This window comes from Oncorhynchus clarkii, chromosome 16 (genome assembly GCF_045791955.1).
Source record: "Oncorhynchus clarkii lewisi isolate Uvic-CL-2024 chromosome 16, UVic_Ocla_1.0, whole genome shotgun sequence".
In the NCBI taxonomy this organism is placed as follows: domain Eukaryota; kingdom Metazoa; phylum Chordata; class Actinopteri; order Salmoniformes; family Salmonidae; genus Oncorhynchus; species Oncorhynchus clarkii.
In genome coordinates this window covers 2,674,774-2,687,315 of record NC_092162.1, presented here as the reverse complement: position 1 = coordinate 2,687,315, position 12,542 = coordinate 2,674,774, and the positions used below count along the sequence as shown (strand labels likewise).

At 45.2% G+C, this 12,542-nt stretch overlaps 1 protein-coding gene across 1 annotated transcript in view; it reads right to left on the bottom strand.

Moving 5' to 3' along the window:
* The window catches only part of LOC139367872 (3-oxo-5-alpha-steroid 4-dehydrogenase 2-like), an 87,389-nt gene that overhangs the window by 68,013 nt on the left and 6,834 nt on the right, over nt 1-12,542 (bottom strand). The window lies entirely within an intron of this gene.

Here is a 12,542-nt window from a genome sequence, read left to right as displayed (position 1 = left end):
CTGAATGACAGGGTAGAAAGTACACTGAATGACAGGTTAGGAACTACACTGAGTGTACAAACCATTAGGAACACATGCTCTTTCCAAATCATAGACTGACCAGGTGAATCCAGGTGAAAGCTATGATCCCTTATTGATGTCACCTGTTAAATCCACTTCAATCAGATGTAGATGAAGGGGAGGAGACGTGTTAAAGAAGGATTTTTAGGTCTTGAGACGACTGAGACATGGATTGTGTATTTGTGTCATTCCGTGGGTAAATGGGCAAGACAATAGTGCCTTTGAACGTTAGTAGGTGCCAGGCATAACGGTTAGAGTGTGTCAAGAACTGCAACTCTGATGTTTTTTAGCCTGTGTGTATCAAGAATGGGACACCACCCAAAGGACATTCAGCCAACTTGACACAACTGTGGGAAGCATTGGACTAAACATGGGCCAGCATCCCTGTGGTGTCCATACGCTGACAAATTGAGTCTGTTTTGAGGGCAAACGGGGGTGTAACTCAATATCAGGAAGGTGTTCCTAATGTTTTGGACACTCAGTGTACAGTGCATGGTTAGGAGTACACAAATGTCCTGTCCATGATAGAGGAACAGAAGAGAATACCTACGTAAGGGCTACGTGAAACATTCATAACCCATACATAATGCATTCATAAGCAGTACATAATGCATTCATAACCCATACATAATGCATTCATAAGCAGTACATAATGCATTCATAACCCATACATAATGCATTCATAAGCAGTACATAATGCATTCATAAGCAGTACATAATGCATTCATAAGCAGTACATAATGCATTCATAAGCAGTACATAATGCATTCATAAGCAGTACATAATGCATTCATAACCCATACATAATGCATTCATAACCCATACATAATGCATTCATAAGCAGTACATAATGCATTCATAACCCATACATAATGCATTCATAAGCAGTACATAATGCATTCATAACCCATACATAATGCATTCATAAGCAGTACATAATGCATTCATAACCCATACACAATTCATTCATAAGCAGTACATAATGCATTCATAACCCATACATAATGCATTCATAAGCAGTACATAATGCATTCATAACCCATACATAATGCATTCATAAGCAGTACATAATGCATTCACAACCCATACATAATGCATTCATAACCCATACATAATGCATTCATAACCCATACATAATGCATTCATAAGCAGTACATAATGCATTCATAAGCAGTACATAATGCATTCATAAGCAGTACATAATGCATTCATAAGCAGTACATAATGCATTCATAACCCATACATAATGCATTCATAACCCATACATAATGCATTCATAAGCAGTACATAATGCATTCATAACCCATACATAATGCATTCATAAGCAGTACATAATGCATTCATAAGCAGTACATAATGCATTCATAAGCAGTACATAATGCATCCATAAGCAGTACATAATGCATCCATAAGCAGTACATAATGCATTCATAAGCAGTACATAATGCATCCATAAGCAGTACATAATGCATTCATAAGCAGTACATAATGCATTCATAACCCATACATAATGCATTCATAAGCAGTACATAATGCATTCATAACCCATACATAATGCATTCATAAGCAGTACATAATGCATTCATAAGCAGTACATAATGCATTCATAAGCAGTACATAATGCATTCATAAGCAGTACATAATGCATTCATAACCCATACATAATGCATTCATAAGCAGTACATAATGCATTCATAACCCATACATAATGCATTCATAAGCAGTACATAATGCATTCATAAGCAGTACATAATGCATTCCACAAGTTTACACGTTTTTGTTGTCACAGTGACGTCATGTGTTAAGGTCCTGGCTCCGTTGGTGGAGCATGACGCTTGAAACGGCAGGATAGTGAGTTTGATTCCTGGGACCCGTCATATGTGAAATGAATGCACGAGTGACCGTGTTTGCTTTGGATAAAATCGTATATTAAAATGGCATGTAATAATAGTTAAAGTCACTTGTACTTTAATGATCAATGTGCAGTTGTTGATACTGTTGAGTCACCACATGGATAGAATGGAAGGGAAACATTTCATCTGTTTCTTGTATGTGTTGGGGGGTAGTGCTAGACCTGAGTACCAAATCATATTGTATTTATCTCATGCGCGGAATACAACAGGTGTTGACTTTACCGTGAAATGCTTACTTACAAGCCCTTAACCCTTAACCCATCTCCCTCTACTTTCTTCACTGCCTTGGCATGTGACAACTCCTACTCCTACTGTAACCCTGGAGCTCTCTCGCACGGGACATTTCTGATCCCCAGCTCCATGGGCACCCCTACAATTAATACATACCAGTACGTTCCCCAATACTACACATTCCTTTGTCTAAATGCCCTTCTGTACTTTTCTCACACCTCGGACCATCTCTCCTACACACCGTGGCCACATGTCCATAAGCTTGGCACCTGTAATATGTTAACTTTATTCGGGAACATAAACTCATACAGGATAACTTATGTAGCCTAACTTAAACTTTGTCGGGTAAAGACTCAACTTCAAAACTCAAAAGGACAGACAACGACTATTCCGTTTCCCCCCACCCTCGTCGCATCAAACGACGAGCATCACACACATCGGGAATCGTTCCCCTCAGATGGTCAACTTTTAAAATTTACTGCCCTTTTCTAGAGAGGGTAACAATTCACTTTTCTTGCCCCCATTCGTTTTACTCTGAGCGCATTCTCCCCCTAACCAACAGAAAAACAAACAATTATCACTAGACCACTTCTTGTTACCGATTCCACATGACTCAACTATTTTATTCACCCACCCTGAAACCACAAATAGATCAGCCAAAAGGCAAGAGTCCACTTTTTCCATAAACTTCACTCCTACTGTCACAGACTCATCTTTTTCCTGATCCTCTGTTCATACCTCGGTCTCCGATAACTTCACCACACCTACCACCTCCGAGACTTCACCCTCCTGTCTTCAGCTCCCTCTGCTTACACTTTCTACCGTTCTCCTTTAACAAACCATCTCCCTTTTGTCCATCTTTATCCGACTCAAGCTCATCCTCTTCTTCTCTCTCTCGCTCTCTCTCTTAGACCTCCCTCTCTTTTCCCTCCACTCCTCCATTTTCCAAGTATTCGTCTCCTTATGATAATACTGCACCACTGACAACCATCTTGTTCTTGCTTTCTCTCAGGACTCCATTTTATGATAAGACGTATGCCCTCCTCCCTCTCCTTGTCTCTCTGCCCCAACCCTCGATATTTCAACCTGCGTGTCCTGATCGGTTATGGTGTGGGTGAACAAAATCAACGTGCGCTCGATGGCGTGTGCTAGATGGCGTGTGCTCGATGGCGTGCGCTCGATGGCGTGCGCTCGATGGCGTGCGCTCGCGCGTATCCGGTTTGGTCAGCATGTTATAAAAATATGACCCAGGATAACAGCCTCACCCAAACCTCCCCGCCCTCCTGACCGCCACGTTCAACGCTTCCTTCAGTCCTCCCCACTTGGTAAACAGTTTGACCACATCATTAAAAACACTGGAACATCTTGATAACTGATTCACAATTGGAGAAGACGTTTAAAGAATCCCAGAGGGTAGTCCTTAGACACGCCCCCAACATCAGTCACATGGTGGGGAGGTCTGATCTTCCAACAGTGCCACGTAGCACCTTCCTAGACAACGTGCCGGACGGTAACTATAGATGTGGCCAATGTACCCAGTGTAACTTCACCAACAAATGCACAATGTTCAATCACCCGATTACGGGCAAGGCCATTAAGATCAAGGGCATCAATACATGTTCCACAAAAAAATAGATTTAAACTCAGTGAAAAAAGAAACGTGCCTTTTTCAGTACCCTGTCTTTCAAAGATAATTAGTAAAAATCCAAATAACTTCACAGATCTTCATTGTAAAAGGGTTTAAACACTGTTTCCCATGCTTGTTCAATGAACCATAAACATTTAATGAACATGCACCTGTGGAACGGACGTTAAGACACTAACAGCTTACAGACGGTAGGCAATTAAGGTCACAGTTATGAAAACTTAGGACACTAAAGAGGACTTTCTACTGACTCTGAAAAACACCAAAAGAAAGATGTCCAGGGTCCCTGCTCATCTGCATGAATGTGCCTTAGGCATGCTGCAAGGAGGCATGAGGACTGCAGATGTTGGCTGGGGCAATAAATTGCAATGTACATACTTTGAGATATCTAAGACAGCGCTACAGGGAGCCAGGAAGTGCAGCAGATCGTCCTCGCAGTGGCAGACCACGTGTAACAGCACCTGCACAGGATCGGTACATCGGAACATCACACAAGAGCCCGGATCTCAATCCCATTGAGCACGTCTGGGACCTGTTGGATCGGAGGGTGAGGGCTAGGTCCATTCCCCCCAGAAATGTCAGGGAACATGCAGGTGCCTTGGTGGAAGAGTGGGGTAACATCTCACATCAAGAACTGGCAAACCTGGTGCAGTCCATGAGGAGGAGATGCACTGCAGTACTTAATGCAGCTGGTGGCCACACCAGATACTGACTGTTACTTTTGATTTTGACCAACCCCTTTGTTCAGGGACTCATTATTCCATTTCTGTTAGTCACATGTCTGTGGAACTTGTTCAGTTCACTTCAGTTCAGTTTATGTCTCAGTTGTTGAATCTTGTTGTGTTCATACAAATATTTACACATCTTAAGTTTGCTGAAAATAAACGCAGTTGACAGTGAGAGGACGTTCCTTTTTTTTGTTGCTGAGTTTACCTGATCAAATGTATTTGTGATCTATGCTGTGTAGGAAAAACAAAACGCCCTCTGAAAACAAGGATAGCGCAGAACACTGGAGTAACAATATTAAGTCTACTTTTATCCGATGTAAATAACAGAGATTCACATTTTGCTACATAAGATCGAATCCCAGGTAGTGAGGACCCAGGATCAGGACCCTGTGGCTGAGCATTTCATGGAGGCTCGTCACAGCATCAGCTCTCTGAGACACATTGGTATCGAACATGTTAAGACTCATAGGGGAGAGGAGAATATACTGCTAATCTATTATTGAGAAGAGAATTGTATTGGATTCCCCGTTTGTGAACCACGTCTCCTAGAGGTCTGAACCAAGAGTTTGATATCAGACCATTTGTGAACCACGTCTCCTAGAGGTCTGAACCAAGAGTTTGATATCAGACCATTTGTGAACCACGTCTCCTAGAGGTCTGAACCAAGAGTTTGATATCAGACCATTTGTGAACCACGTCTCCTAGAGGTCTGAACCAGGAGTTTGATATCAGACCATTTGTGAACCACGTCTCCTAGAGGTCTTAACCAAGAGTTTGATATCAGACCATTTGTGAACCACGTCTCCTAGAGGTCTGAACCAAGAGTTTGATATCAGACCGTTTGTGAACCACGTCTCCTAGAGGTCTGAACCAAGAGTTTGATATCAGACCGTTTGTGAACCACGTCTCCTAGAGGTCTGAACCAAGAGTTTGATATCAGACCATTTGTGAACCACGTCTCCTAGAGGTACCAGGTCTATTTGTGCTGTCTAACCGATCTGGAAACAGGCTACTCAGTGGTGCAGTAATTTAAAACTCCACAGTACATGCTATTGATGTAGCAACACTAACGTTTTCTTTAATCCATCACTTGCAGGAATTTATCCAGTCATACACAACAACATTCAAGTTTCAAATTACATCACACCAAATATTTGAACCGGCAGCATGATTAAGCTTGTTCTGGTTGCTATGCTAGAGGCTCCTTAACAACCTTCTACCCCAAAGCTATAAGACTGCTGAACATTTCATCAAATGACCACCCGGACTATTTACATTGACACCCACCCCACCCCTCCCAAGCTACTCGCTGTCTATTATCAATGCAGTAGTAGAGAACCCAGTACAGAGGGAGGAGTGGTGAGAGTAGTAGAGAACCCAGTACAGAGGGAGGAGTAGAGAACCCAGTACAAAGGGAGTAGTAGAGAACCCAGTACAGAGGGAGCAGTAGAGAACCCAGTACAGAGGGAGGAGTAGAGAACCCAGTACAGAGGGAGCAGTAGTGAGAGTAGTAGAGAACCCAGTACAGAGGGAGGAGTAGTGAGAGTAGTAGAGAACCCAGTACAGAGGGAGGAGTAGTGAGAGTAGTAGAGAACCCAGTACAGAGGGAGGAGTAGAGAACCCAGTACAGAGGGAGTAGTAGTGAGAGTAGTAGAGAACCCAGTACAGAGGGAGTAGTAGAGAGAGTAGTAGAGAACCCAGTACAGAGGGAGTAGTAGAGAACCCAGTACAGAGGGAGGAGTGGTGAGAGTAGTAGAGAACCCAGTACAGAGGGAGGAGTAGTGAGAGTAGTAGAGAACCCAGTACAGAGGGAGTAGTAGAGAACCCAGTACAGAGGGAGGAGTAGAGAACCCAGTACAGAGGGAGGAGTAGAGAACCCAGTACAGAGGGAGGAGTGGTGAGAGGAGTAGAGAACCCAGTACAGAGGGAGTAGTAGTGAGAGTAGTAGAGAACCCAGTACAGAGGGAGGAGTAGTGAGAGTAGTAGAGAACCCAGTACAGAGGGAGGAGTAGAGAACCCAGTACAGAGGGAGCAGTAGAGAACCCAGTACAGAGGGAGGAGTAGAGAACCCAGTACAGAGGGAGTAGTAGAGAACCCAGTACAGAGGGAGGAGTAGAGAACCCAGTACAGAGGGAGTAGTAGAGAACCCAGTACAGAGGGAGTAGTAGAGAACCCAGTACAGAGGGAGGAGTAGAGAACCCAGTACAGAGGGAGGAGTAGAGAACCCAGTACAGAGGGAGGAGTAGAGAACCCAGTACAGAGGGAGGAGTGGTGAGAGTAGTAGAGAACCCAGTACAGAGGGAGGAGTAGAGAACCCAGTACAGAGGGAGGAGTAGAGAACCCAGTACAGAGGGAGTAGTGGTGAGAGTAGTAGAGAACCCAGTACAGAGAGAGGAGTAGTGAGAGTAGTAGAGAACCCAGTACAGAGGGAGCAGTAGTGAGAGGAGTAGAGAACCCAGTACAGAGGGAGGAGTAGAGAACCCAGTACAGAGGGAGGAGTAGAGAACCCAGTACAGAGGGAGGAGTAGAGAACCCAGTACAGAGGGAGGAGTAGAGAACCCAGTACAGAGGGAGGAGTAGAGAACCCAGTACAGAGGGAGGAGTAGAGAACCCAGTACAGAGGGAGGAGTAGAGAACCCAGTACAGAGGGAGGAGTAGAGAACCCAGTACAGAGGGAGGAGTAGTGAGAGTAGTAGAGAACCCAGTACAGAGGGAGGAGTAGTGAGAGTAGTAGAGAACCCAGTACAGAGGGAGGAGTAGTGAGAGTAGTAGAGAACCCAGTACAGAGGGAGTAGTAGAGAACCCAGTACAGAGGGAGGAGTAGTGAGAGTAGTAGAGAACCCAGTACAGAGGGAGGAGTAGTGAGAGTAGTAGAGAACCCAGTACAGAGGGAGGAGTAGTGAGAGTAGTAGAGAACCCAGTACAGAGGGAGGAGTAGTGAGAGTAGTAGAGAACCCAGTACAGAGGGAGGAGTGGTGAGAGTAGTAGAGAACCCAGTACAGAGGGAGCAGTAGTGAGAGTAGTAGAGAACCCAGTACAGAGGGAGGAGTGGTGAGAGTAGTAGAGAACCCAGTACAGAGGGAGCAGTAGTGAGAGTAGTAGAGAACCCAGTACAGAGGGAGTAGTAGTGAGAGTAGTAGAGAACCCAGTACAGAGGGAGGAGTGGTGAGAGTAGTAGAGAACCCAGTACAGAGGGAGGAGTAGTGAGAGTAGTAGAGAACCCAGTACAGAGGGAGGAGTAGTGAGAGTAGTAGAGAACCCAGTACAGAGGGAGGAGTAGTGAGAGTAGTAGAGAACCCAGTACAGATGGAGTAGTAGAGAACCCAGTACAGAGGGAGGAGTAGAGAACCCAGTACAGAGGGAGGAGTAGAGAACCCAGTACAGAGGGAGGAGTAGAGAACCCAGTACAGAGGGAGGAGTAGTGAGAGTAGTAGAGAACCCAGTACAGAGGGAGGAGTAGTGAGAGTAGTAGAGAACCCAGTACAGAGGGAGGAGTAGTGAGAGTAGTAGAGAACCCAGTACAGAGGGAGGAGTAGTGAGAGTAGTAGAGAACCCAGTACAGAGGGAGGAGTAGTGAGAGTAGTAGAGAACCCAGTACAGAGGGAGGAGTAGTGAGAGCAGTAGAGAACCCAGTACAGAGGGAGGAGTAGAGAACCCAGTACAGAGGGAGGAGTAGTGAGAGTAGTAGAGAACCCAATACAGAGGGAGTAGTGGTGAGAGTAGTAGAGAACCCAGTACAGAGGGAGGAGTAGTGAGAGTAGTAGAGAACCCAGTACAGATGGAGTAGTAGAGAACCCAGTACAGAGGGAGGAGTAGTGAGAGTAGTAGAGAACCCAGTACAGAGGGAGGAGTAGTGAGAGCAGTAGAGAACCCAGTACAGAGGGAGGAGTAGAGAACCCAGTACAGAGGGAGGAGTAGTGAGAGTAGTAGAGAACCCAATACAGAGGGAGTAGTGGTGAGAGTAGTAGAGAACCCAGTACAGAGGGAGGAGTAGTGAGAGTAGTAGAGAACCCAGTACAGATGGAGTAGTAGAGAACCCAGTACAGAGGGAGGAGTAGAGAACCCAGTACAGAGGGAGTAGTAGTGAGAGTAGTAGAGAACCCAGTACAGAGGGAGGAGTAGAGAACCCAGTACAGAGGGAGGAGTAGAGAACCCAGTACAGAGGGAGTAGTAGAGAACCCAGTACAGAGGGAGGAGTAGAGAACCCAGTACAGAGGGAGGAGTAGAGAACCCAGTACAGAGGGAGGAGTAGAGAACCCAGTACAGAGGGAGGAGTAGAGAACCCAGTACAGATGGAGGAGTGGTGAGAGTAGTAGAGAACCCAGTACAGACGGAGGAGTAGAGAACCCAGTACAGAGGGAGGAGTAGAGAACCCAGTACAGAGGGAGGAGTAGAGAACCCAGTACAGAGGGAGTAGTAGAGAACCCAGTACAGAGGGAGTAGTAGAGAACCCAGTACAGAGGGAGGAGTAGAGAACCCAGTACAGAGGGAGGAGTAGAGAACCCAGTACAGAGGGAGGAGTAGTGAGAGTAGTAGAGAACCCAGTACAGAGGGAGTAGTAGAGAACCCAGTACAGAGGGAGGAGTAGAGAACCCAGTACAGAGGGAGGAGTAGAGAACCCAGTACAGAGGGAGGAGTGGTGAGAGTAGTAGAGAACCCAGTACAGAGGGAGGAGTAGAGAACCCAGTACAGAGGGAGGAGTGGTGAGAGGAGTAGAGAACCCAGTATAGAGGGAGGAGTAGAGAACCCAGTACAGAGGGAGGAGTCGTGAGAGTAGTAGAGAACCCAGTACAGAGGGAGGAGTAGTGAGAGTAGTAGAGAACCCAGTACAGAGGGAGGAGTAGAGAACCCAGTACAGAGGGAGGAGTGGTGAGAGTAGTAGAGAACCCAGTACAGAGGGAGGAGTAGAGAACCCAGTACAGAGGGAGTAGTAGAGAACCCAGTACAGAGGGAGGAGTAGAGAACCCAGTACAGAGGGAGTAGAGATAACTGAATGCTGAATACAACAGGTGTAGTAGACCTCACAGTGAAATGCTGAATACAACAGGTGTAGTAGACCTTACAGTGAAATGCTGAATACAACAGGTGTAGTAGACCTCACAGTGAAATGCTGAATACAACAGGTGTAGTAGACCTTACAGTGAAATGCTGAATACAACAGGTGCAGTAGACCTCACAGTGAAATGCTGAATACAACAGGTGTAGTAGACCTTACAGTGAAATGCTGAATACAACAGGTGTAGTAGACCTTACAGTGAAATGCTGAATACAACAGGTGTAGTAGACCGTACAGTGAAATGCTTACTTACAAGCCCTATATAATAACAGATAAATAACGAGCAGCAGTAAATAACAATACCGGGGCTATATACTGGGTATTACGGTACAGAGTCAATGTGGAGGCTATATACAGGGGGTACCGGTACAGAGTCAATGTGGAGGCTATATACAGGGGGTACCGGTACAGAGTCAATGTGGAGACTATATACAGGGTGTTACGGTACAGAGTCAATGTGGAGGCTATATACAGGGGGTACCGGTACAGAGTCAATGTGGAGGCTATATACAGGGTGTTACGGTACAGAGTCAATGTGGAGGCTATATACAGGGTATTACGGTACAGAGTCAATGTGGAGGCTATATACAGGGTATTACGGTACAGAGTCAATGTGGAGGCTATAAACAGGGGGTACCGGCACAGAGTCAATGTGGAGACTATACAGGGGGTACCGGTACAGAGTCAATTTGGAGGCTTTATACAGGGGGTACCGGTACAGAGTCAATGTGGAGACTATATACAGGGGGTACCGGTACAGAGTCAATGTGGAGACTATATACAGGGGGTTCCGTTACAGAGTCAACATGGTGGCTATATACAGGGTGCTACGGTACAGAGTCAATGTGGAGGCTATATACAGGGGCACCGGTGTCGAGGTAATTGAGGTAATATGTACATGTAGGTAGAGTTATTAAAGTGACTATGCACAGATAATAACAGAGAGTAGCAGCAGTGTTCTGGGGTTGGGGGGGGGCAATAGTCTGGGTAGCCATTTGGTTAGCTGTTCAGGAGCCTTATGGCTTGGGGGTAGAAGCTGTTTAGAAGCCTCTTGGACCTGGACTTGGCGCTCAGGTATCGCTTGCCGTGCGGTAGCAGAAAGAACAGTCTATGCCCAGGGTGGCTGGAGTCCTCGACAACTTTTAGGGCCTTCCTCTGACACCACCTGGTATAGAGGTCTTGGATGGCAGGAAGCTTGGGCCCGGTGATGTACTGGGCAGTTCGCACTACCCTGTGTAGTGCCTTGCAGTCGGAGGCCAGCAATTGCCATACCAGGCGGTGATGCAACCAGTCAGGCAGGATGCTCTCGATGGTGCAGCTGTAAAACCTTTTGAGGATCTCAGGACCCATGCCAAATCTTTTCAGTCTCCTGAGGGGGAATAGGTTTTGTCGTGCCCTCTTCACGACTGTCTTGATGTGCTTGGACCATTCTAGTTTGTTGGTGATGTGGACGCCAAGGAACTTAAAGCTCTCAACCTGCTACACTACAGTCTCTTTAGTAGTGATTCTGTTGTTTTTAACTGGATCAACATGATTGTCAAACAAATGCCCAGCTTTAGCAAAATCCTCAATAACAATGTCAAGCAGTTTATTCTTGTCAGTCACATCCATTGAATTTGAGGGCAAAATCCTCATTAACAATGTCAAGCATTTATGAACATTTGAACATCTTGGCCATGTTCTGTTATAATCTCCACCCGGCACAGCCAGAAGAGGACTGGCCACCCCACATAGCCTGGTTCCTCTCTAGGTTTCTTCCTAGGTTTTGGCCTTTCTAGGGAGTTTTTCCTAGCCACCGTGCTTCTACACCTGCATTGCTTGCTGTTTGGGGTTTTAGGCTGGGTTTCTGTACAGCACTTTGAGATATCAGCTGATGTACGAAGGGCTATATAAATACATTTGATTTGATTCTTGTCAGTCACATCCATTGAATTTGAGGGCAATTTCAGCGGAAGACCAGAGGACTTTGTGTTATTGTTATTGAGGTTTGCCTTGGCAGAGTCGTAATAGAAGCTAGATTTACATTTCCGTATTAACAAAGTGCACTTTATTTCTCAGTGCCCTGAATAACTCCCGTTCAGTCTGAGTTATCCCTTTCTGACTTTGGCCCACTGTGTATTTCTGGAGCCAATCAGATCATTTTCTCTGTCAACCAGGAAGTGTCTCTACCTCCTTACCCGGTACTTTTTGAGAGGGGCGTGTTTATCACAGAGGGTAGAAAACATAGAATGAAAATGGGAGTGTCTTCGATATATGGAATAAGTGGAATCCTATCCCAGTTAGATGCATAAAGTTCATGCAGGAATGCCTGCTCACAGAACTGCCTAAAAATGTGATTTGTCTATGAACCAAGAGGGCACTTTGTGAATGTTGATGTCTCTAATAGAAGCAACTGCACAATGCTCATTAGGGAAAATACCAACGGCCGACTTTGTATGCAGATTGATTTGATTGTTTGACTGTTTGTTAGAATAACACCAATAAGTGTTTAATTTGAATAAAATGTAGTATATTGCACAGTCCTCTTATGTCCTCGGAGTTTGGAGATAACCAATCCCAGTTTAAATCGCCCATAAGGACCATTTCATTTTTCTCCCAACAACGCATCAGTTCAGCCAGAGAATCCAGGGATTCTACTTTTGCAGATGGAAATCTGAGTTCACAGCTTTCGATAATTGCAGCTTCAATGCTAAAAAATCAAACTGTTTTGGTTTAGATAAAGACCTCAGTAACCACATATCTGTCTTTAATATAGATGGTTATACTTCCCCCCCTTACTTTGTTGGTCACATCGATAAACATTATAACCATCCAAGTCTATAGACTGATTTAGAACAGATTTCTTAAGCCAGGTCTCGGACAGTAATAAGACATCTGGGTCAGCAGTGTGAACCCAGACTTTTATCATG